The sequence below is a fragment of the Triturus cristatus genome, chromosome 2_2, assembly GCF_964204655.1.
Source record: "Triturus cristatus chromosome 2_2, aTriCri1.1, whole genome shotgun sequence".
NCBI classification, from domain to species: domain Eukaryota; kingdom Metazoa; phylum Chordata; class Amphibia; order Caudata; family Salamandridae; genus Triturus; species Triturus cristatus.
This window is the reverse complement of record NC_140582.1, coordinates 556779050-556806496: the sequence shown is the minus strand read 5'-3', so window position 1 is coordinate 556806496 and position 27447 is coordinate 556779050.

Here is a 27447-nt window from a genome sequence, read left to right as displayed (position 1 = left end):
AGCTGAGAGAGCAAGATCCGAGGTATACTGAGGCCCACCAGGTTTTCCGAAATCCCGACGTCCAGAGGGTCCGCTGTCCGCAGTTATCGAGTCCTGTCCATTCTCTGAGGCCTTCCGTTTCAAGGAGCTACTCGGTGAGTACCATCGCCGGGGAGGCGTGTTGACGCGCACATAGGTTGTGCCGGTCAAGACGGATTTGGGTACACAAATCCGGTCTGCACTGTTTAGCAGTGTATATGTACTGTTTAGCAGTATATCAAGTATTCCGAAGTATCCAGTTATTGTCAAGAATTCAGCGTGGTGATTAGTTAGGCAGACTGTCATCATTGTCGATCATTGTTAAAATGTTTAATGTTTAATGTTTAAAGTATTCAGAAATGTCTTGCATATTGTGGTATGAATGATTGTTCATTGTTCACCGTTCATTATTGTGTTTTTTCATATTAAGTAAATTCAAGAGTAAGTATCAGATCAGTTGTAAATATGCCGCTCTTCTCGAAGTTAAGACAGATTACTACCAGAAAAGGGGTGCTTGAAGAAGCAGTTCCTATTCCTCCTAGGGACACTCCAGGGCATTTTATGTACCATAAACATGGCTTAGATGCCATATTGTTTCTTGATCTATGGGTAGATTATACCAAGGGATTACCGGAAAGTCAAAGGTGGCCCATAGCGGGAACCTGGGATGCAGAGTGCATCATGAAAGTGGAGGAAGAGTTATGGAAAAGAAAGGTCAGACAGTCACAGAAAGACGCTGTTGAGTTATGGCGTAAAGAATCTCATAGACGAACAGAAAAAGCACGTAGACAAGAAGAGAGGAGTAAAGAAAGTTCAAATAAAGTTCAAGAAAATCTATTAATTGAGGAAGGTATCCGAGTGAGATCAGAACAAGTAAATAGACAAAGAAATGCTCTTATGAATGGTATGTATCCCCTACTAGCCGAAGGATTACCTAAGGCTGCTCCAGAGATACCAAAAGACTTGCCACCCCCATTATTTCCAATTAAGGTACATCCAAAGGGGCTTCCCAGAACCGCAGAAGATGTTTTTCTTTCCTCATATCTAGATGACGCAGCTCCCGAGTATGCTAACGCCGCACCACATAGACCGTCTGGCGGAGGGGTTCAACGTCAGGATCAGGTATCTGTCCCCGTGCAACAGCAAGTTCCGACACAAGCGTCGGCAAGCACATCTGTTTCCGCATCTGTCTCCGCAGTCGACTCTACAGAGGTATCGACACCCATAGTTGCTGTGTCACGTTCAACGAACCCATTCACACCCGACGCCCCAGATAGGGCCACGGGAGGTGCTAGCAGTACTTTTACACCACCTAGAAATAAATAAACTTGTCTTTCAAGAGTCAGCACATTCACGTACACCTAAATTCGTAAGTGAACGTACGCTTAAGGAACTCCTTGTAAATTGTAGATATGACCCGGTGGTTGGTAAAGAGGACGAAATGGTCCTGGCATCATTACGTATCAGGCGAGCCGCAGAGTATTTAGCGAGGTTACCAGGGATGACTACGCATCTGGATAACATATATCATTTTGTTCAAACAGGACGAGATCCAGGATGTATTAACAGAGCTATGGAATTCCAGAAAGTAGAGATACAGGGGGAACTGTTACGTTTCCTCATAAACTGTATGATCAGAAATCAAGATCGTCCGGGGGTAGACCCGAATGCAATGCTTATTCTTACAAGATGGAGTCAGAATATATCAGAAGGGAGACACGATAAGCAAAATTGTATAATAGCCATGTGCCGAAAAATCCGTAAAGAAATAGAGCGTATTCATGAAGAAAGACTGGGAACAGACGAGTTTGAGCAAGATGAAGTGTCCGAATCAGGGAATTCCGCAAGACAGTCAGAGACCATAGCCTATGTAGGCAGAGGAAGATCCTGTGAAAATACTAGATGTTTTCCTGATCCAATACATTCTGTATGCCCAAAAAACAGCAGAACGTATCCGACGCCTGTAATAAATCTGAAGTCTCCTGAACATTCGTTTCAAGCCGCAGATAAGATACTACGAGAACGAAGGGGTTACCACCTCCTCGATTCCATGGATGAGCAAGAATTAGCCAGATCAGCCGTTCACTGGATTGACAGTCCTGAAAAATACGGTGATGAGACCGTAGCACACACGTTTCTCAATCTCAGTACAGATGAACAACGCTTAGCTGGAATCTATATGATTCAGCAACTCCTCATATTATATAAGTGCCAACATGCTGACCCTGGTCCTTTACCTGATATATTAACGGAACTACTCACAAACAGATGGAGAGGTTCTAGTAATAAACTAATTAAAGAGATATTAGTGTCACGTAAACAGTATGTCCTTTTTGTAAGTCCGGATTCTCTCTCGCTGCCCCACAGAGAAAGAACGCCGTACTATATGGATAGACAAAATCCTTTACGAGAAGTGCACCCAATAAAAGGCGAAGACAATGAGTTTCACCGTGTATTTGTTTACACACCCATATCAAAAATGGAATTATTAGAAATGAAGAAAGTAGTACCTAGTCACGACAAGGACCCAGCGGGTTTCCACCGAGAAATTAAAGACATGTTACTGATGGGAGAGTACACCTTTCCTGATATTATGACGATATTAAAGGTGCTTTTGCCTGCTGGCATTTATGAAAAACTAAAAGAAAAAGAGTGGGAAGTAGGAGACCAAAAGATAGACTGGACAGCATTAGCAGAGGAAGAAAGGAGCCGAACTGCAGGTTCGGGGCTCGGGGATAAAGTTAAACTGTTACCAGGTTTACTAGTACAGGTACTGCCACGTTTATTAACTACAAAAAAGGAAGATTGGGGTGCAATCACAGCCTGCAAACAAAAGCAAGATGAAGACACAAGCGATTATTATGCTCGATTTGAAAAATGTTTTGGTATAAATAGTGGTATAAAAGCAAGTAGTGACTCATATCCACATCTATTTGTGACAAAATTGGTGGAAAATGCATTACCTCCAGTAAAGAATAGAATATTGAAATTCGAGAGTACCTGGCAAAGTAACACTCCGTCGCAAATGCTACAAATGTTACAGTATCATCACAATAGAATTAGGGATGAACAAGAACACGAGCATAGACGCATGAAGGATACAAAAATGAAAATGCTAGTTTCTCAGACAGTACCAGCAGATGGTCACAAAAAGGGTGTGACACATTCTGGTGATTCTGCAGTTCCTGTAAAAGGAACCTGCAATTACTGTAAACAACTAGGCCATTATGTACATGATTGTCCAGTCCTGAAACGTAATATAGCTACGGGTATTGCAAAAGAGAGACCACGATTAGTTAGACAAGATCAGAATGAACAAGGAGCTATGCAGCATGGACAGTCCATGCCAGTTCAGCAACAGTCCATGCCAGCCTCACAGCAACCCATACAGTTTGTGCCAGCTGCACCACCGTTGCCTGCTCCTGCCACACAAACAACAACACGACAAATGTATCAGACTGCACAGTATGAATACCCTGAATATCAGCATTACGCATGAACCAGCCTAGAGAGGGAAGTTGACTTACCGCTCATCGAGATTCCTGTAGATCAAGAAGGACCTTATGTACATAGTGAATTATTAGGTCAAAATAGAAAATTCTTACTCGATACAGGGGCAAGTCGAACAACAATAAAACGTAGTGAAGTTCCAGGGGCACCCCTCTCAGGCTCTCAAAATGTTTCCCTTGGTTTTTCAGGAAAACCTATTGTTAATGAAGTATCACAGCCTCTACCACTTACGATAGGACCTTTGACACGAACTACAGATTTATTGCTTACTAAATCATGCCCAGAAAATCTGTTAGGAATTAAAACTCTGAAAGCACTAGGAGCCATAATATGTTGTTCTCCAGAAGGAGTAAGGTTGTTTTTACGTGATTTTAAAGGTCACTATGTGTCTAGAGACATGGATCCCCGACTACAGACTTTACCAGTACATCTATGGGCACAAGGCCCTACGGATGTTGGCTGCATGAACATTACACCCTATCGAGTTACATTGAAAGCAGGAGTGGTACTACCACGAATGCGACAATACAAGTTACCGCATGATGCTGTAGTGGCTTTGCTGAAAATCATTGATGAGCTGATTGCCCAGGGAGTAGTTATAGAAACAGACTCCAATATATGTAATTCACCGATAATTCCGATTCTTAAACGAACTGACCCTACTGCCCCACCAGTATACCGATTGGTTATTGATTTGCGTGAACTAAACAAGTGTATTGTACCACAATTCCCTGTGGTCCCTGATATATCATCATTGTTGACAGCAATTGATTCCGAAGCAACATTCTTTACTGTAATTGATCTCAAGAATGCTTTTTTCAGCGTCCCAATAGATCCGGAAAGCCAATACTTGTTCGGATTCAGTTTAAATGGGCGCAGTTTTAAATTCTCACGCGCTCCCCAAGGATTCACAGAAAGCCCCAGCATCTATAGCCAAGCACTGAAACGAGAACTTGACAGTATCCACATGCCAGTCAATACTGCACTGCTTCAATATGTCGATGATCTGCTGATCACCGCAAGAAGCGAGGCAGAATGTGAAAAGGCTTCTCTGACAGTTTTACATTTCCTAGCCGACAAGGGGCACAAGGTGTCCCCTTCTAAGCTGCAATTCTGTGTTCAGCGAGTTATTTATCTTGGTCACTCGCTGTCCAAGGAGGGAAGGCAGCTTACACCAGATCGCATCCAGTTAATTGCTAACATGTCAATACCCCAGACACAGAAGGAGGTGCGGGCTTTCATAGGCCTCACTTCATATTGTAGGCAGTGGATCCCTCAGTACGCATTTCTAGCAAAACCACTCATTCAGTTAACCACACAGGAGGCAGCCACATCGACTGTTCTCCCTTGGACTCAGGAACATACACAAGCTTTTGAAAGCCTAAAGAAAGCCTTATGTCAAGCACCTGTTTTAGCAACACCATGTTATAGCAAACATTTTACACTCTTTGTTACAGAACGCGAAGGTACTGCCTTGTCAGTACTCACTCAGGATCAAGCAGGATCACGCAAGCCATGTGCTTATTTTTCCAGTACATTAGATCCCGTAGCTCAGGCTTTGCCTGCATGCCTGAAATCAGTGGCAGCGACAGCTTTAGCAATCAGACAAAGCGATGCCATAGTATTAGGACACCCATTGACAGTTCAAGTACCACATGCAGTAGAGGTTCTTGTGAACCGAACACAAACACAACACTTGACCATAGCAAGACTTACCGGTTATGAACTGACATTGTTTCAACCACACATAGAGATCCGACGGTGTAATACATTGAATCCTGCTACACTATTACCTGTAATTGGAACAGACCCACTAGCTCATGATTGTGTTGAAATTATTGAAATAAAGACGAAACCTAGACAAGACTTGACAGACGTTCCATTGTTAGATCCAGACCTGACGTTGTATGTAGACGGATCGTGCATGAGAACAAGTACAGGAGATTTAGTGGCCGCGTATGCAGTCACAACAGACACTGAAGTTATTGAGACACATTGTATAGATACTCTGTCAGCCCAAGCAGCAGAACTTATTGCTCTAACGCAAGCCTGTATTCAAGCCACAAATAAGAAAGTTAATGTATACACTGACTCACGTTATGCATTCGGAGTTGTACACGACTTCGGCGTGCTGTGGCGAGAGAGAGGTTATTTAACCTCCCATGGTGCCCACATTCAGCACGGACCCCTCATTCATGCTTTGTTAGACGCAATACATCTACCCACTGCTATATCGATTATGAAATGTAAAGCACACACGAAGGTTACTGATACCATTTCTCAAGGCAATGATTTAGCTGACAGAACAGCTAAACAGACTGCTCAGAATCGCACATTAGACATGACAAAGCCAATAGTTCAGACACCAACACAGTGTATGACAATTAAGGATCCCGCACTTGACGTAATTGACATACAGACACATGCCACAGCAGAAGAAATAAAGAAGTGGACTGAACTAGGAGGGATCCAGACAGATCAAGGGTGGATGACGAAGGAGAAATCTGTATGGTTTCTCCCTGATTCCATGGTTCAAGCCATTATAGCTACAGTTCACAGTCCAGCACATTTAGGAGAGAAGGCTATGCTAGACAGCATTCAGCACATTTGGTTCAACAAACATTTACGAGCAGCAGCTAAACAAAAAGTTCGTACCTGTATGATATGTTGTCAGTTTAATCCAGGAAAGAGTGTTCCCGTAGAGCAGGGTGGATTTCAGCCTCCTGACCATCCTTTTGAAGTCCTCCAGATGGATTATATTCAGATGGAACGTTGTCGAGGATTCAAATATGTTCTCGTAGTTGTCTGCGCTCTCTCCCGTTGGACAGAGGCGTATCCCGTATCAGATTACACTGCCCCGACTACTGCCAAGCAGCTAGTTCGAGAATTCTTCCCACGGTACGGTTTACCACGTGTTGTATATTCAGATAACGGTCAGCCTTTCGCATCCGAATTAATGAAACATGTCTCACTTTTGTTGGGATATCAGTGGAAATTCCACTGTGTCCGACACCCCGAGGCAGCAGGTCTCGTGGAACGACATAATCAACTTTTAAAAATCAGATTGTCTAAAATATGTCAGGAAAAAGGTGTGGACTGGATAGTAGCCTTACCAGTTGCACTATTTTACATGAGGATGGTAGCACACTCTCGAACAGGGCTATCCCCTTATGAAGTGATCTTTGGTAGACCACCGAATATGTGGGGGACGCCTATACCCCGTAAAATAACTGATGTTGACTGTAATATGCTGACAGATTACCTGGCTTCTTTGATGTCTGCACTACAATCTTGTCGTTCACAGGTAGTCGCAGCTTTTCCCGACAACACCGAGGTGAAACCTCATGACGTAATCCCCGGTGATTATGTTCTCGTCAGGAATTTTGATCGGAAAACCCAACTGGAGCCAAGGTGGAGGCTTCCTAAGTTGGTCCTGCTAACGACCAGAACAGCTGTGAAGATCGAAGGGAGGAAAGGCTGGGTGCATTCCAGCCATATAAAAAAATTTCATGGACTTCCTCCTGACACAAACAGTACTTCCCGTGTGTCTTCCCCCATTGACTCAAAGCTACCTTTGGCTGAGGCCAGTAGCACCGAACTCTATAAACAGAAACTCAGGTCCAGATCTAAACTGTCGGACGATTTGATTGTTTAAGTCCTCTCCAAGGTGAAGCGGTTGAATCTGTCCCGACATGTATCCCTTAGGTCTGAATCATGTAGAGTCCAGAATCATAATGAAACGACATGCTTATTGTAAATCACTGCGTAGCCACTGTATTGTGACTTTATTAATTTTGTTTTCCTTGAGTTTTTTAATAGTTACTGCAAGTATATTGTTGCATATGTATTATCCTGTTTCTAAACGTACTTTCAATATAACTGATGAACATTCTTTTAGTGACTTACCCCCACATGAGTTGTCCTATAGACTTGCGCTGCGTAATAACACATTCATTAGTATGTTACATCATTCCCATCAGACTAGTAATGCCACCAATTGTTGGGTGTGTGGCCGACTCCCTCCCTATCAGAATACCAAAGGAGTTCTGCCTTTCTTTCCACATCCGTTCACACACAATGGCTCCTGTGGAGCATGGTTTAGTTTATTAAATTCCATAGACCCAGACACAGCCGTTTATCAACAACACTGGATATGGGGAAATTTGAATCTAGTTTTATTCAAAGTCTGTCACCCTAATAAGGAGGGTCACCCCAGTAGAACAGGAACTGATTTAGAAAATGAAGTGTACAAATTAGGTAATTTTACGCCTAATCTTATGATTCTGAATGTCAAATCCGAAGTTGAACTAATTCTGCCCACTATGTCAGTATTTCCAGTTAAGGGTGAATTATGTGTAAGAAAAGTTGGTTCCATACATATGGGCCATAGCCAATGCGTTACTACAATAGAATATAGTGATCAAGATAAATCTTCATTTAGAGCTTCTCGCCATTCTTACTTTATATGTGGTCAGACGGCATATATGCGTCTGCCTCTAGATTGGGATGGTACCTGTTACATAGCATTCCTTTTGCCACCTGTTTTCCTAGCTCCCCCTGATTATTATCGAAATGTTCATTTAGTACATAAAAGAGAGCGGAGAGATCTCCCAGTTGTCGATTATACTGAGACAGCATGGGACAAATATGTAGATTTCAATAAAGGTATCTTTCCCTATATAGGTACTATATCAAATAGTAAGCTGATACGCAGACTCACCAAGACTCTTGAAGCTGTAGTAAACGAGACTATAGCCGCCCTAGGCAATCTGACAGAGGAACAATCAGTGATGAGAATTGTTGTTCTCCAGAATCGTCTTGTCCTTGACGTCATCCTGGCCGATAGGGGCGGAGCTTGCAGGGTCATCGGATCCAGCTGCTGCATATTCATACCAGAAAATTCGCCATCTGTATATAAAGCTATAACACGCCTTCATAAGATTGTAAGCCAGATACACGAAAATCCAGGCACTTGGACGTGGTCCGGGTGGTTTTGGAGTGTGATATCAGCCTGGGGATGGAGAGTTCTATCCTTCCTAGGTATTGGCCTTCTTATGCTCTTCAGTTGTTGTTTATGCCTACAATGTGGACCAGTGATTTGTGGTCTGTGTGCCACATCATGCATTCCATATCAAAGTTCTCGTTCAAAATGCCGGAAGAAGAAGGAAGAAGAAATGATGCTCCATGAGCAAATCGATGGAATGATGAAGATTGATATCTCTTGAAGGGCAAGAAGGGGACAAGGAGGGAATGTGGAAATGTGGATTTTCCTGGTCAGTTATGTCCCCTATCTTGGACCCCAACGGTTCTATATGCATGTTACAAGTACATGTATGTTCCCTCCAGTTCCAGTTTCTAAGACGCAAACATATGTGTGTCTTCCGTCGACATGTTCTCTGTCAGATCCGCCATCAATGGGCTGGATATTCGATTCCCAAGTATGAAAGGCCACCGACTTTATATGGCTAAGTTACTCCATTTTTACAGTTCAGGCAAGTAGGCCCGATTCTGTCCTCAAAGCCTTTCCCTGCTCTCTGTCTTTGACAGCTTCAGCTTGAGCTCGCATCTGTATCCATGAACTTTGTCCTACTCCCTGTGCAGCTAACGGTGCCTGCCTCGGCCAGTTTTCGCATGCCTGCCAAGAAGCTGTATTTCACCTTCGAATTATCTATTTTGCTCTTCAGCCGATGCATTCCTGTCTAGTGATTTAGGTAAACATTTCCTTTAGCTCACAAGCAAGGACTCAGCCTTTCCGTCCTCCTGCAAGTGATTCATAGCCCTGCTGCCATGGAAAGTTTTCTGCCCCTCGCATCTCATATAGACACTTAGACGCTTGTACACGCACACACAGTTAGTATAGAATAGATTCTGTCCGAGAGTCCTTCCTTGTGGATAACATAGTTCTCCAAACATAGGATGGTAGATATGATTTGGGATTAGGTTGACTTGACCCCCCAGACTTCTCGTCTCCACATGTAGAGCTAAATGTCAAGTCCCCTTCACCCCCTAGTTGCACGTCAATTACACGTCATGCTGCTGCGCGCGCATCTATGCCAAGTATTATCTTATAGATCCACCTATGTCTGATAATGCAAACCAATCATGTTTCTTTTATTCCTTATTACGCCTAGTTTCGATTACGTACCTGTTTTGTCACTCTTCTTATCAAATGTTACGCCTTCTACATTCGTTTCATTGTAATGCACTTATTATAAAAATACATGTCTGTCAATAAATTATTGTACTTCACTTCCTGAACCCTCGTGGTGACGGAACCTGAAGGCCGCGACTCGAGTCGGCCATTTTGAATGGAATAAAGCCCATTTAGAAAACCTCTTATACCACGGATTCTGCCTCTTGTTATTTTGAGCTATTTACTTTATTTTAAGATTCCGTATGAAATTCAGTCCGGTATTTTATTTACCACAAGAGCACAGAAGACCACACATCAATGATGCCGGAGAGGACCACCACACCTTCCACACCGACGCCCTACAACAGCCCATGGACATCCCACGCAACTCACCACGAGAACCAGGGCAGCCCAGCTACTAAGAGGAGAACCCAGCCCGTGCAATAGACCACACAGCATGAAGCACCCGCAAGCACGTCAGGCTGACAACACTTCACCTACCCACACATGTCACCCCAATGCAGGTGTCAGAAAGCCAAAAGGAGGTGGCCCAACAGGTGCGGTGTGTTCCTAACCCATGGAAGGCGAACTAGATCACATACGTGGGTATCTATTACCCTTCAGGGACCACCTACATCCCACAAAGGAGACCCATACTGCCATAGAGACACATGCAGATGCACATTCCCAGTACAGAACCATGCCCAGGGGCACGCACATATCAGTCACACACCCACGTTGGCTCTGCGTATGACGGCACAGTACACTGCCCTTACGAATTGTGTGGGTGACGACAAAGCTACAGGTCCAAGCTCTAACCCGCTGCCTGCGGTGACATGTCTGCATCCGCTGTACACAGCACAATGTAATGTCCTAGGGCCCAGGGCCCTCATGCATATAACAAGACGACAGGGACACACGCAGATATCATGTTGAACTGGCTACGAGCATTATTGGCAGGGCCACATATATAGTGACGCCTGTGCTGGATGTGTGTGGGGTGAGTATAAGGCAGCCCGAACGGATTGCTCGGTGCTGGCAACACCTTGAACAGTGGACACCAGTGCAATGGAAACAGAAAACACCTGTATAACAGAGTCAACTGATGAGCAACATGGAGGGAGCTGAAGCAAGTACAGAGGTCACCCAACATACAAACAGAAGTGTCAGTGAGTTTCAGTGAGCTGCGGTTGGGTCGCCAGAGCTGAGCGTACTCATGTGAAGAAAATGCCTAGAATTGTGTCCCTTCTGTACATTCCTGATGCAGCTGCAGTGGGAGGGGTATCACACCGCATCATCTCCCTCATCCTGGTCCCAGGTCTCCCACACTGCCTAAGGTGACATTGCTGCGTGAGCTCTCCACAGCAATAACCAAAACAGTAATGGATGATGATTCATGGTGCACAGGGCCCACAGGAACGCAGGTAAGACCGCTCACGGCGATGGCATCGGCCTCGTGGTGGGGTGAGGGGCACTGCCCTGGCAGAGTTGTTGGGCATTCCGGAAGAGGACCATGCCCAGTGCTACGTGCTTTTTATTCACACCCCTACCCGTGCCCAGCATACGCCGGGCCAGCCCACTCCACTCACGCTTACAGGGGGGGATGTAACAAGCTACATTTCCGGGATCTTCCCCACTGACTGGGGAGACATGGTTGCGTCCACTGTCCACTGCACTCCATACACCAGCGGTGTATGTTGACATGGATATGTGTGTGGTCTGCATACTGCAGTCTGGCCATCGCTTCAACGCCACACTTGGCATTGTGTACATTGTCATTCATCGGTCAGTTGCCTCCTTCGCATATGCCTGGTCCCCACCTCTTTCCACAATCTGCTATTGTGTGGCTGAGGAGCCATGCAGTTGATGGCTTATGTGCATGGCTGGCCCAGGTTGCAAGAGTGACATGTGCATTCCCAGTGTTGTGAGTTGCATGGTTGCGGAGTTGAGGTGTGTGGTATGTTCATTTGGTACTTGCCAACGAGCAGCGCATTTACGTAGGTGCCAGCCAGGAAGCACCGGGTGAAGGTGGGCTGTCAGAAGATGTAGGACTCATGCACTTGGAATGGATGGGTGGCATCGAGGTTGGAGAAGATTCCCAGGTGGTCCACTGTTGCCTGCACAGTAATGGTATGTGTGTGCTTTCAGTGGCGGATATTGCGTGCAGTGTCACTAAGGCGCACAAGTAGGACATTTGTGCATTCAATTGCCCCTGACACGTGTGGGAATCCAGCTATGGCTTTGACACCTTGCTTGTTCTACAGCTGTTCCTGCACAGTGTGGGGGAAGGATAGGTAGTGTGGTACCAAGTTGATGATGTCATCCAAGACAGTTGGGGGGCTTGGATGTGGCTGGCTGTGAGACTCCTCGGACTCTGGCGGTTGTTGGTTGGCAGGTCCCAGAGGCCAACAGGTGCGGCACAGCCAGCTGTTTTGTCTGCAGTGGGATGTTGGTTGTCATCTGTGTTGGTACCATTGGCCTGTGGGCAATGGTGGTCAGGATGCGTAGGATGGTTGTCCTCTGAGCCTGTGGTGGGCAATGACGTTCCCAGGTGTTGGGTCTGTGAGGTTGGTGCGTTTTTTGCAGGTAGTTATCTTTTTCTGCGCTGCCTCAGTGTTGCTCCAGGCGGGGGACGGGGGCCAGGGGGGGCCTGGGGGTGGTGGTGGTGGATTATGTTGCCCTATTGGGGCTCCGGGCTGCATGTTCAGTTGCCCGGGTGCATCTGTTGCTCTTCATGTTTGACTCTGATCTGTGCTCCCTTGTCTGTAGCAGGTTGTTGTCCGAGTTTGCACCAGGTCAGAGCAGGTGTTAATTTCCTGTTGCTAACGCCCCTTATCGCATGTTTTGTGATCTTATCGCCGATTTGGCTGGTAGGTTGATGATGTTGTGGAGTGGTTTTGTCGTGGCTTTTTGCACAGGAACACCTACTCTGCATCTCATTAGCGATAGTTGCCGGCGTCATCTGTGGCAATGTTTTTTGCGGCTGCTATCACAGGTAAACTGGTGCTATGGGCTATTAGCACCAGCTTGTGAATGGGGTGATAAATTTATCGCAACTTTGGCTGCCCTAAAGTGCCGTTAACTCAGCGATAGCTCCTTGAGAATATGCCCCTATGGATGCTAACATAACAGCTATTAGAGTAGCAGCAATTGCTTTTCTACCCTAAGCCTTGGTAAGGAAAAACATGTTGTCTACAGCCAATAAGAAAATATAGGAGCAGGTTGATTCAATATTCTGTATTGACTTTTACTTGTATAAGATGAGCAAAGCTTTCAAAGCTTTCAATGATTAACTTGCAATTACTTTAGTCATCACTAACTCTACTCTACTCTGCCTTCTTCTAAATATGTTAACCCTACTCTTCTACTGCAACCTTGGCCCTAAGGAATTCTTCCTAATTAATTTTATTTTATTTTTCCTTATTAGAGAATAAGTGTCATGTTTGGTTATACTCAGTTCATTGTTTGTAGAGTCAGATTCTTCTTCTCTGAATTAGCTAAATATTGCTTGTTAAGTTTTATTTTGCAAATTTGTTTAAGGAATTTAAATGCAATGCTTTGTTAATGGAAATTCAAGTGATTCTTTTCTTAGTTCATTGGGATCTTGATCTGTTGCCTTAGATTTGTTCTCTGTATAGTAAGTCCACTCAGGTAAAGAATACCTATGACAAGGTACTCTTGCTCTCTTGGATCTTTTTCTAACTCGCTTATACCACTGGATTCAGTTTCTTCGACAATGGCTGGTGGTTTGAGCTTAACTGTGATGTCAGTTGCCTCCTGATACTTGTCAATTACGATTGCAATTGTGTTCCTCCTTTTCTCATGCTTCTTCCCTCATCAGGATCATTTGCTTGTTCCAGTGGCGATTCAACGTCTCTCTTACTTTTAGTGCTCAAGTCTCTATCTTCAGGAGATACTTCCACATCATTTTGTGAGATTTCAGAAACTTGAACAAGTGGGGAATTCTTCTGTTCTGATTCTCTGGTCCTTCAAGACGTATTGACACAGGAGGTCTTGGACTTGGTTCAAATGTTACCACTTCATGAAGCGGACAATTAGGTATCTCAGCATATTTCACAGCACTGTTGGTGATTTAAATAGACTGGAATAGTCTTTTCCACCTTGTCTCTAGGCACGATTTTCAAACATGCTTTTTGATTAGGACCCATTCACCAGAGTTAAGGTTTTGACACTGCTCTTGACTTGAAATGGTAGTGACAGCTCTAACCTGTTGAGAAACATAATGCACCACATCAGCCAATTCTTTGCAGTAGTCGAAAATCATATCATCTGTGATATTTACAAAAACATACACAGGCACAGCAGGCAGTGGCATAGCACGTCCTATACGCTTTTCATGAAATGATAATCCAGTCATCCAGCAAGGAAATCTTGTCTCAATACTATATTACCTGCAGGAAAAATGTGGTGTTTGTATTTTGTGAGTCATGCTGTTTGTCAAATACTGAATCTTAGTGCAAGTGAACAAAATTTCTACTGAGTGAGGAACCATCACTGTAAGAGGATGTCCCATCACTATGCTCTCTCTTTTTTCTTTTCTCAATGCTGACACCAACTGCCACAATCAGGCAGTCAGGCAGCCCTGCAGCAACAGGGTCAAGAGTACTTGAAAAATATGCCACATGTCTCCTAGAGTCACCATGTATATATAATTTTTTTTATTGAAAATACATGAGTCAGTTGGTTCCAAAAAATCAATGTACAGCGTAATTATACAAGTAAGCTATAAAAATAAATCATTAATAACCAAATAACATATGTGATAAATGCATGATATACAATTAAGATGAGTACCAACACTTCCTAAACAAAGAAAACTTTGACAGAATTATAAACACTAATCGGGGTTTGTATTCAGAGATCCGAAGACAAGTATTGCCTAACTGAACCCCAAATTTGATGCCCCAGCTTCTTTTTACGATGACCTTTAATAGCGTACAAACTATACTCCAAATTATAAACATAATAAAACTGTGCACGCCATGCCTCAAATGTGGGCGGTTCTTTCTGGAGCCAATACGAGGCTATACTTAGCCTGAAAACAGCAGTGGCGAGAAATATTAGGAAAACCTGCTTCTGTGGTATCCCTTCTGCCACAGTTCCCATTTCCACCCCCAATAGAATCTGAACAACTGTTAATTGTATAGGAACACCAACAATTTTTTGTTAAAAACTGCTGCACCTGCTGTAAAAGTCTAACCAATGAAGAACAAGAGAAAAAAATATGTATATCGTCTGCAGAGGGATGCCCACATCGGAAGCATTCCGCTGAATAATCCCCACTCCATTTTGAACCCTTGTCTGGAGTATAGTATAGATTGAAAAGTGACTTAAAATGTTGAGCCGACAGTTTGGCAGATAGGAATAATTGAGTTGCCGCTCACTTTGTAATTACTCTCCCTGCTAATAGGAAGGACCACGGAACGCTGCCCACGAAGGTCCCACTGCTATTTGTTCTGTTCAAAGAAGGGTCGTGCCGCTGGTGGGAGCTTCTCCGCATTCGGCGGACAGCCTGCACGCTCCCAGCGTGCACTAGACTTCAGGGCTACCTGTTGGCTTCACCGGGGGACTGCGAGGACCAGCAGCCCCTACATCCAACAGCTGGTGCCTCTTCCCCCGGAGGCCACGCCCCCCTCAGCCGCCTACTTACTTTTCGCGACACCCGCTTCGCGGGTGCCGCTCACTTTGTAATTACTCTCCCTGCTAATAGGAAGGACCACGGAACGCTGCCCACGAAGGTCCCACTGCTATTTGTTCTGTTCAAAGAAGGGTCGTGCCGCTGGTGGGAGCTTCTCCGCATTCGGCGGACAGCCTGCACGCTCCCAGCGTGCACTAGACTTCAGGGCTACCTGTTGGCTTCACCGGGGGACTGCGAGGACCAGCAGCCCCTACATCCAACAGCTGGTGCCTCTTCCCCCGGAGGCCACGCCCCCTAACTGTCTCACTATAAACTGACCAGCCCCAAACGCAACGCGGGACGCGCGCGGGGAGAAGCGCGGGCGAAGCCCGGGCCAAGGGCGGGCCCGTTTAAGCCCGTTCAAGACCGGGCAGGACTGGACTGGGCCACCCCATTTACAGTTTGTGTTTTAATATTCTGCCATTTGATATTTCACATTGACTTTATTAATATTGGCTTGAGAATATTCATTGTTCCTTACTATTGCAATAACTGTTCACGGTACAATGTCCCCGAGAACCACTAGGAACACAGTTAAAAAACAGGCTCAATCCGCTGGTGAGGTCATTGGCCCAATTGACCAATTTATAACTAAAGCCAACGATGCTATTGAGCAGGGCATTATCTTACTGGATAGAAGGATCTCACAGGACCTGACGATTGCCAGACGCTCTTCGATGGGCCTACTGGGCACTGCAAAAACCCCCTTACGTCCTGCTGATCTACCTCCTCCAGTGACAGTGCATGCAGAAACGCACACCGTTCCTTGCACAGTGGACCTTTCTGCATCTTTGGACTTGTCTGATTCCCATCTATCCCTGGAAAAATCTCCTGTTATTTTTGTTACCCAACCAGATAACACCCCCTCTTCCTCAATGGCTAGGGGTATACGAGAAGGAGCTATCCCTAAAAAATCAAAGAGGAAGACAACCACTAAGCTTCCCCTTTCCACCATTCCTTCTGTTACAACCATCTCTGTAACTCCTCTTGCCTCTAATTCTCCCCCGCAAAACCCTAACCTTTCATCCCTCCATCATTCTCCTTCACTGTCAAATGTTCAAATAGAGGATTCTATTCCTGCTAATCTGAACATTAGTTCCACCAGCTCAAGAAGCAATTACAGTGGAGGAGATATGGTGAATGGTAATCTTACAATCAATGCATGTACTAACGACAGTCTATTGCTCACCAGAATTGGCGATCTATTTAAATTTCACTTGGAACCCATAGAAAAGGCTCTACATATGGTTCAGTCTCAACTTACCCAACTGTCCCTTGTACTATCCCAAAGTACAGGAAACAAGAAGGATCCCAATTTGGCGAAAGGTAGGCCCATTACTTCAAACGCTCCAAACGCCAAAGCGTTAAAACCAGGAACCTTCGCGCAGAACCCCAATTCTAACAAACAAAAAGTCCCTGAGAAGCCTATTCAAAATCATTCCCTAGCATCTATAAACAAGCCGCAACCACCTCCTAAATCCTCTAATCCTCTCCCACCCCGCCCCGTAACCAATCCTAAACCAACAGTACTTTCCCTATCAAACCCTCCTTCTTCCCTTTCCACCTCAATAGGCCCCACTCCCACTCCTGTCCAACCCAATATTGCTACTGGATTCAACACCATTCCTAATAATCGTAATAGAAAGATTCCCCCTATCCATCTTCCACCCGAGGCCTCTCGATATGTAGTAATAATGACTGGGGTTCCGGAACTCCCCCCAAACCAGGATGAACCGGTTTGGTCCCTAAAAAATAAAGTAATCTTCTGGTTGTCCAACAATAGACCGCTTCCAATCTTTATGGACAACAGAGTTACTACAGTGCGTAGAGTGCCTTGGCTAGGCAACCAACCAAAAAATATACAGGGCGACTGTATAATAGTAAATTTCGAAAATCCGAATACAGTCGAGCATGTTTGCTCTTGGGGTGATCAAACCTCTACCGAAGGGATAGCTACCCATAATTTGTCGTACTTCTATCCCCCTAATACACGATGTAACGCAGGCCCTCCGTGGTCCTGGACGAGGGTAGGAAACTGGGGCGGAATCAGAGACCGAAATCTGTGGTCGGGGTATGGCTTTAGCAACCCACCACCAGGCCACTTTAGCAATTGGAGAGGTCCACTACTATCCAATCGATATGATTGCCTGGATATGGTGGATTGACTACCATCTCTACCCATGACAGACAGCAGTTACAACAGCGTCTTTCCTAACCCAAAAGACCACTGTAAGATCACTCGGGCGGCCGGCTCCTTCTCGTCATCTTTGTATGGTACCCAGTTTGAGTCTTCCCCTCCCCAGTATACCCTGATCCAACAGCAGTCATCTTCTCCTCACCAGGTCGCGTGTTACACCATGTCAGCTACCCCCGCAGACCCGCTCCCAAACCTACAATCTACTACTCCCCAACCCAGTGAGTCTAAACCCAACCCTCCTCTTTCTGCTATAACCACTCAGTCCCTGTCCCAACTCCCACATTCCTCTGCCGAACCTCAGCCTCCAAATTCTACTTTTTTATCAACCCAGGACCTTCCAATTATATTCTGGAACGTAGCTGGCTTAAGATCGAAAATCCATCTTCAGTCTTGGGTGGAAGTAACTAACAAATTTAAGTTAATCTGCCTAGAAGAAACTTGGGCAATTGACCCTATTCATATTCAGGGTTTTAAAACATTTCACCTTCCTTCCTTACCGTCCACTCATGGTAGACCTAAGGGCGGCTTAGCCATCTATGTTTCCAATTTAATTCCCTTTACGATCACGGAAGTTCCGTTAGTCTCGTCAATTTTTCAAATCCTTAAAATAGTTCCAGACAATAACTCCTGTTATTATCTCATCAATATGTATAATAACTCTTCACCCAGCGACTGTGTAAAATCTCTGTCGGAAATTACTTTGTATTTACAAGACCAAAAAGCTACGAGTCAAGAGTTAACTTGTCATATTGTGTGGGGTGGGGATTTCAATGTGTATTTGTGTAACAATCATGGCAAAGGTATTTGTGGGCTTTTAGACGAGCATGATGTCCCCCTAGCCCACTTCACCCACAGTACAGTGGGTCACGCACTAAACACCTGTATTTTCGCACTAGAACTTGAATTCGCGAACATTTTAGTATGTCCTGCTGTAGAGTTCAAGACGACTTTTCATGGTAGAGGTGCTACCACAACCATCGATTTTATCTTATGCTCTCAATCCTTAAAAAACCGATTGAAGCAATTTACAACTGGCACCGACCCCTCAAGCGACCACTACTCAAATAGCATAACAATAGCATTAAATACTCCATCCTCAGCCTGCCCAAAAACAAGCCTCTTAGCGCAGCACTCTCTGGAGATGAATAAAATTAACGGTTATACTGTCAAGTGGACGATGACCAATCCCACAGAGATCACTAGTAAGATCATCCAAAAAACCCTTCCTTCTATCCACCACTGTTTGGAGACGTCATCTTCCCCCAAGCTGATCCTCTCCAGCTTCATCAAGATTTTAGAAGTCATCAGACAAGAGCTCACCCGTCCCTTTAGGACTCATGACAATGATAAGGACTCAAGAGGGTGGTTTGATTTCCGTTGCCGTAAAGCGCAGCGTGCATTGAAAAATGCTCTACACAAACAGACTAGGGACCAGCCCCAAATTGCCTCCTTGAGGAAAAACTATAAGATGGCACAGCAATCCCGTAAACGGGAAATAAAAAATAATCTCTGGGCCCAACTACACCAGAGTACTCTAACCAAGGACTCCACTATGTTTTGGAGAACAGTTAGGGCCCCTTTCCTAGCTGATGAAACTGCGATACAGCATCTAGATGTGGCAGTACCTGCTGATAAATGGGTAGCACACTACTCGCAGATCTTCGCGGATAATCCTTTGACAACGGAGGCTCCCAGACCAGATGCGGAAGCTCCTACTAGTAATAACATCTTCCCCATTGACCTCCACTTCGATCTAGAGGAGGTAATCACAGCACTGACTGCCTCAAAGACCGGTAAGGCGCCCGGTCCAGACGGGGTCCCCTTAGACATATTTGTGAGCAATATAGATCTTTGGTCTCCAATTGTCACACAGGTCATGTCTGCAGTTACCCAGATCGGCCTTATTGATTCTTGGTCTACTTCTGTGCTCCTGCCCATTTTCAAAAAGGGAGATCGGGACAATCCAGCCTGCTACAGGCCCATCTCCCTTTTGGATTCCCTAGGCAAGGTAGCTGGCAGACTAATTCTGGAGCGATTAAGGGACTGGGCTACAGAGAATAAGATCTTAACTGACTTACAGTTTGGGTTTCAGGAGGGCCTGGGCACCGTGGAACAGGCCTTAAACCTGACTTTACTCATAGGCAAATACGTTGGGGCCAAAGGCGGTAAACTTCATCTAGTCTATGTGGATTTGAGTTCCGCATTCGATTGCGTAATCCATTCCAAGCTATGGGCGATTTTGAAAAATCTGGGCATAGATCTCGCACTGCTGAATTTTCTCCGAGAGCTATACTCGGATGCAAAAGCTTGTGTGAGATACGGTATCAAAGGGGAGCTTACTGAATCCTTTAATATCGAAAAAGGCGTAAGGCAGGGATGCGTCCTTGCTCCATTCCTATTCAACATCTATACTAACGGTCTGGAGCAAGCGATGCTGGTTGATAGCAAAGATCTACCCTGCATAAGCTCCCGCCCTATCCCTGCATTACTGTATGCAGACGATTCAGTTATCCTAGCAAGGACACCCAATCAACTTCAGATCCAACTAGAAAAATACTGCGAATTTATGTCTTCTCTTGGCCTCAAAGTCAATAAATCCAAGACTTTCGTAATGAATATCGGGAAGAGAGCCCAAAAATGTAAATCTCTCTTTATTGAGAAGACCAGACTAGAAACTGCTACTACCTACCCCTATCTAGGTATCCTTATTGATAACCATCTGTCCTGGAAATCTGCCATATCCAGCAAAAAACTGCAGTTTCAACGCACAACATCTGCACTGACTTCGTTCTCTAGGAAACTGGGTAAGCCCGCTCCTACTGTGCTTTTGAAGATCTACCAAGCCAAATGCATGAGTGTGGCTACATATGGCGCCGGAGTCTGGGGCTATGTGTCCACAGACGAGCTACAAATTATAGAAAACTACTTTCTGAAATACATATTAGCCCTCCCCCGTAGTGCTCCTACTTTCGGCACCCATGTGGAACTCGGTCGGGAGTATCTGACTGATATCATTAGTTACCAGCCGATTCTACTATGGCACCGTATATGGACTCAGGAGCAATGTCATCTAACTAGGTCACTAATATCTGACTGTCTCACTTTGTCCCATTGGAAAAAGATTCCTTGGCTGCTATATGTTTCAAGATTTTTGACAGATTTGAATCACCCTGCATATTTCACTGACCCTGAATCCTTATCGGATATATCTAGAAAATCTTTGAAAAAGCTATGTGCTGACCACTTAAGCGATCTTCGTTTGTGTTCTGAACTCGTCAAAAAGTCAAATGTTCATTTAACGATGGTCCAATCTCCTCATGGCATTCAACTTTATTTGTCATTTTTTCTGTCAAATTATGAGAGGTATGTTTTAACCAGATTTCGGTTTGATGTATTTTATCGCCTTGTCTCACTGCCTGTGCCCTTAGACTGGTCACGGGAACTAACAAACTGTCCCTGTGACGGTCTCACTCGCCAGTCAACTCTGCACGTAACCTTTTTCTGCGGTTTCTATAAGTCCCCGCGGAAACGATGGCTGGTTCCATTGCTCCGACACTTAGGACTGAGAAGATGCAGACCGGCTCTTTTGGCACTTCAATATCTAGACACCCCGTACGTTGCCAAAACCGTAGCCTGCTTTCTCAAAGCCTGCTTGAAAACTCATTCCCAACTATTGGCAACTGTTTCCTAAGATTTTATCGACTATTCTGTTATTATTCTTGTATATAGAGTGTTAGCGTTTACTTCTAAATGCCTGCTTTCCTTAACAGCCACTGAGCAAATCGAATTTTTATTGACTACTGTGTTATTATTTTTCTATTTAGAGTGTTAGTGCTTATATGTAATATGTCTGCCTTTCTTAGCAGTCAATGAGCAAACTGATTTTTATAATGTTGTACTGTTTTAAATGTACTTTTTATGATTGTAAATTCAATCGAAATAAAGTTAAAAGTAAAAAAGAGTTGCCAATTTAAGAGAAACCACTAAATTTATATCAGGTCTTCCCAATCTGATCCCCCATTTTCGATTCTGTTCTACTAAATCATCAGACTTAGTGCTAAGCATTAGACTATATAAAGTGCCTATTCTTACAGTTTTCCGATTTGCTTCCAACAAGTGGTTAGGTGAGATATTGCCACGAACCTGCATTAAATACTGCCTGATTTGTAGATACTTGCAGAAGTCTTCCCTAGGTAACTGATAGTGCTCACGAAGTTGATCAAATGATTTAAGACCCTCTGTAGAGTATAGGTCTCCCACCACCCGTATGCCTTTTATTCTCCATTTATAGACCACCCGATCCCAAAACACCATTGGAAAAAATGTTGTAGCGGCTAATGGTGTATACCAAGAAATTTTCCCAAACTGATACATTTTCCTAATGGCTTTCCACACTTTATAAGCTGCCCCTAAAACCTTGAATCTAGTACGCTTGTAATAGCTCCAGTCCAAATTTAAAAACAGATAAGTCTTTGCTTTAACACCCAATAGCATCTCATAAATAGATGGGCACTCCGCCATATCTAAAGGACCCACGCCTGTAAGTAGTATATTCATTCTTTGTATCATGCATGCATAATAGTACAGGGTAAAATCTGGTACCGACCAGCCCCCCACTAACCGAGGTAAGACCATATATCTCATAGCCCGGCGAGCCTTCCCCCTAGACCATAAAAAGCGCATACAAATGGATTGTAATTGCATCAAACTTGCCTGAGAAATTTCTAAGGGCAGACATCTAAAGAAATACAGAATTTTAGGCAAAATCATCATTTTGAGTAGATTACATCTCCCTACAAGAGAAAGGTGTAGGCATTCGGCTCGATCTAATTGTTTCTGTACACCAGTCATAATACCATTCCAGTTTGTCTTAACCAGATCAGTTGCTAAAGCTCTGATCTTCACACCCAAATAAGTAACCTCTTCATAAACCCTTGGGTCAGAGTAGGTCGGTAAGTTGGTACACAAAATCTGAGTCTTGGCTACATTCAACTTGTAGCCAGAAACTGCACCAAATTCAGAAGCTAAATATTCTATTTCCTGCATTGCGGCCGTCGGTCTTGGCGAAAAAATAGCTACATCGTCCGCATACGCAAGGACCTTAAACTGATAGTTCTGGATGTTTATTGGCTGTATCTTAGTACTTAACTCAAGCATCTTTAAAAACGGATCGATGTATAGTGAAAAGAGTAAAGGGGAGCATGGGTACCCCTGTCTAGTGCCGCGTTGAATCTGTACTGCCTCCGACTCGAGTCCCATGGCGCGAGTACGGGCTACAGGTTGACGATATAAAGTCTGCAACGAAGCTATAAACTCTTGGCCAAAGCCCCGTAACTTCAATACTTCCCATAAAAAGCGCCATGAGACTCGGTCGAAGGCCTTCTCAGCATCTAATAAGATCAAAGATAAGGGCTCCCCTGATATATTAGCATAGTCAAAAAGTGTAATTACCCGATTGACATGATTAGTCGTGCCCCGATGCGGAATGAATCCATGTTGAATATTGGAAACTAATGGGGTAATGACTGATGACAGCCTAGCGGCCAATATCTTCGAATATATTTTCCCATCTGCATTTAAAAGTGATATGGGACGATAAGAGCCAGGCAGATTTTTAGGCTTATCCTTTTTATGAAACACAACAATCCCGGCTTCGTTCCAAGACTTAGGGGCACCCTGCTTCTGGGCCGCTATGATTGTTGCTAGCAAATCGAATTTCAATACACTGAAGAAGCTTTTATACACTTCCAATGGTAGTTTATCTGGGCCTGCCGCCTTGCCTTTAGCCAACCCATTCACTGCCATTTCCAATTCCTCAAGGGTAATTGGGGCATCTAATCTTGCTGCCTCCTCCTGAGAAAGCTCTAATATGCAATATTGCCGGAGGAAATTACAAACTTTGTCGTCATCGTAAGCCTCACCTTGGTAAAGGCTGCTATAAAATTGTCTAAACACTTCTAAGATACCACTTGCACCCTCGACCAAGCCTCCATTCTGATCTAAAATATTGTCAATTCTTTGAGCTGCCACTCTTGCTCTAAGTTTTTGGGCGAGGCACCTGCCACTTGCCCCCCATACTCATATTGCAACTGTCGTTTAATCAAAAACATTTTTGCAGCTTCCTGAGACCAATGGAGATTGATTTTTGCTTTATGACGAGCTACCTCCAATGTGAAATCAGTTATATCAATCCCAGTATGAACCTCCTGTATTAACAATTCCTCAGCCAAAATCAGAGCCTGATAGAGCACTTGAAATTTTGCCGCCTGCTGCTTTTGATTATGTAACCCATAGCTCAAAACTTCAACCCTAAAGGCGGCCTTGAAAGCATCCCAAACGAACCCAGGTTGAGTGCTCCCTCGATTCGTATTGAAGAAATTGGTAATCCATTCTCTCATATATTCTACAAATTGCTGATCGAATAGTAACTTACGATCAAAAGAAAACAGCCTAGGCTTCCTGACAAATAGAGAGCAATTTATGGATATAACAACTGGGCCATGATCTGATGTGATTCTTGGATACACCTGAATAAATGCTTGATTCAAAATAGATTGGGGAACAAAAAAATAGTCCAATCTGACTAACTTCTGGTGAGGAGATGAGTAGAAAGTATATCCAGGCTCTGCCCCCCGCAGGAAAGACCAAGCATCTACTAAACCATGTGCTTGCACTAATGATTGTACAGCTTTAAAGACACGCGGTTTTCTACCACTATACTGTGTAATCTCCTTAGAGTCATTTGATATCATATTTATATTTAAGTCCCCACAGAAAATCCAGGGTGTGGGCCAGGTCAATAGCTCTACATTCAGGAAATCTAAAACAGAATCTTCATCAATGTTGGACCCATATACTCCACAAATCGTACATGTCATACCACCTACGACACATTCTGCAATTGCCCACCGACCCAGCACATCAGTTAAAGTCCTGCAAGTAATGCATATATGTTTTTTAGCCAGGATTGTAATCCCTCTAACTGTACAAGTATATTTAGTACAGGCTATTAAAGCAAATCCCAGTTCTTCCAACAATTGCCGCTTAGCCCATACTATATGGGTCTCCTGGAGACATATTATATCGCAACATAGCAGCCTCAGCTCCCGTGCCACCCGACGTCTTTTGTCCAAAGAATTTAGGCCCCTGACATTCAGCGTGCCGATCCTAATACCCCTACCTGCCATTGAATAAGGCATAAACTCCTACCACTTGCCATAGAAACTGAATAGAACTTAGAATAGAATCGCACATAAAACATGTTTCCATACTGCACTCATGTATTATTTTCAATTTTCTCCCCCAAAACCCCACTCTAGAAAACCCACCAACCACCCAACAGACCCCGCCCCCCATCCCGCCCAACCCCCACCACCAAACACGGGGACTGAGGATCCTGTCCTCTGTGATGGACAAAATGGTTGCAGAGAGCCCAACCCCGCTAGAGGAACATAATGCACCACATCAGTCAATTCTTTGCAGTAGTCGAAAATCATATCATCTGTGATATTTACAAAAACATACACAGGCACAGCAGGCAGTGGCATAGCACGTCCTATACGCTTTTCATGAAATGATAATCCAGTCATCCAGCAAGGAAATCTTGTCTCAATACTATATTACCTGCAGCAAAAATTTGTTGTTTGTATTTTGTGAGTCATGCTGTTTGTCAAATACTGGATCTTAGTGCAAGTGAACAAAATTTCTACTGAGTGAGGAACCATCACTGTAAGAGGATGTCCCATCACTATGCTCTCTCTTTTTTCTTTTCTCAATGCTGACACCAACTGCCGCAATCAGGCAGTCAGGCAGCCCTGCGGCAACAGGGTCAAGAGTACTTGAAAAATATGCCACATGTCTCCTAGAGTCACCATGTAAATGAGTAAGCACTGCAATCAGACACTCCCGGTGCAGGGGAATGACAGAGACTTTCTCCCAGGTCTAGGAAAGCTTTTTAGCAATTGTTGTCCCATGGAAGTGGATAGGGCACATTCTTGTGCGTTACCCTCAGTAAAAGCTTGGCCACTATGGAAAAGCTGGATTTTCACTGCCTACAATATCCCACCATTCCCAGGAAAATTATGACTTCTCATTGTGTTCTGGATTACTTTTTAAAATGGCAGTGGTTCTCTCTTGTGACACTTTTCTCATTCCCTTTATAATGAGATGTACTAAATATAAGACCTGCTTCTGACAACATTGTAATTTACTCAGGGACACTTTGTGTATATTCTCAGCCAAGTGATTTAGTAAAGCAATCGTATCCTGTTTACAAGTCTCTTGTGTACTTCATACCAAAAGTAGTAGGTCTTCAATGTACTGCACAAGCAATGAGTTGCAGGCCTTTGTACAGTTTTAAGATTCTTTTTCAATAACTGGTCTGTATACCCTTGTGGAACTCATCACCATGCCAAAACTCCATTTCAGAATATAAAAGAGAACAAGAATTGACTGTCCTCATGCATCATGATAGAGAAAATGGTCTGGCATAGATACACAACAGTAAACCATTCCGCCTCACAGGACTCTGAAATAGCAGAATAACTGGATTTGGTGCCATGGAACTACAATATTGTTAATTTTTCAAAGATCGTATACAACTTTATACTTTCTTATGCACTCCCATAATTGGCGAATTACAAGGGCATCCAACAATTTCTCCCAAAATTCCTTGTTTATCATAGTTTCAATCACTGGAGTCATTCCAGCTACTGTTTAAGACATGAGATTGTATGGTGGTGTTCGTGGAAACACTGCATTCTACTTTCTTGTAATTCTACTCCTTTGATTTTTCCTGAAAAATCTCATACCTCTGATTTTACAGCATCTTGTCAATTGGAAGGAAAATCCTCTACTCTTCTTGCAGGACAGAATCCAACAGCTGGTCCCGGGCTAGCCATTTTAAATCCAAGATCTTCATCATGTGTTTGAAATTGAACATCATCTGGTGTGCAATAAATCATGCAATTATATTTGCACAAAAATCCATTCACAGAACTTGAATCACACACAACAAATTGATGATCTACCATAAATGAGCCATTTTTTACCAGAGTTTTTACCAGAATTTTCTCTGAAACAAGTTTGAATGTTTGTTCATTTGTGACACCTACAGCTTGGATCTTCTTTCCCAATAAGGGCAGGTCTGGTACATCTGATATTCTATCAGTGGAATGGTAGCACCTGTGTTGAGGAGCAATGACACTTGGTACCCATTACCTCTTCTCTACAAATGGTCCACTCTGTACTGCACCAAGTACGCAATCTTCCTCCTCCCTTAGGCACTGACATTGTGAATTGTCAGAATCAAAGCTCTCATTCCAAAACAAGGGAACCTTTTGAAATGGGTTTTGATTTTGGAACAGACATGAATTTGTTCTTGGCATTTGGTAATATTACATCTAGAATTTTCCATGTTCTGTGCGCCATTTGGAACTTGTGGGACTTGCACCATAGGGACTTGTGACTAATTTGGTGTCTGCATTCACTGAAATGGGAACTGTACTGGAACATTTTGCATCTGTGTTTGATTGACACTTTGCATTTTCCGATTATCACTTACTTGGTTGGGATTCTGTCTACACTCCACCTATTGACTCAATACTAGGGACTCTATATTGATTATAGTTAGACTTTCCCTATTATTAACCCCTATTTTAGTCATACCAACTAGGGGCAGGAATAAAATATTAGCCCACTAAATAGGTATTTTTAACTTTTTGTTTTTCCACTCCACTTTCGCTGCACTACACATTTTCCACAACTTAGTGCTCCTACGTAGTTCCGCAAGTCACAGCACGCCTCAATCCGCAGCGGATTGGGAGGACCCCAGTGATGAAGCATGCCACCTAGGGGAAACCCTGGTGGGTGAGGGGACTCTAGAAAATGAAT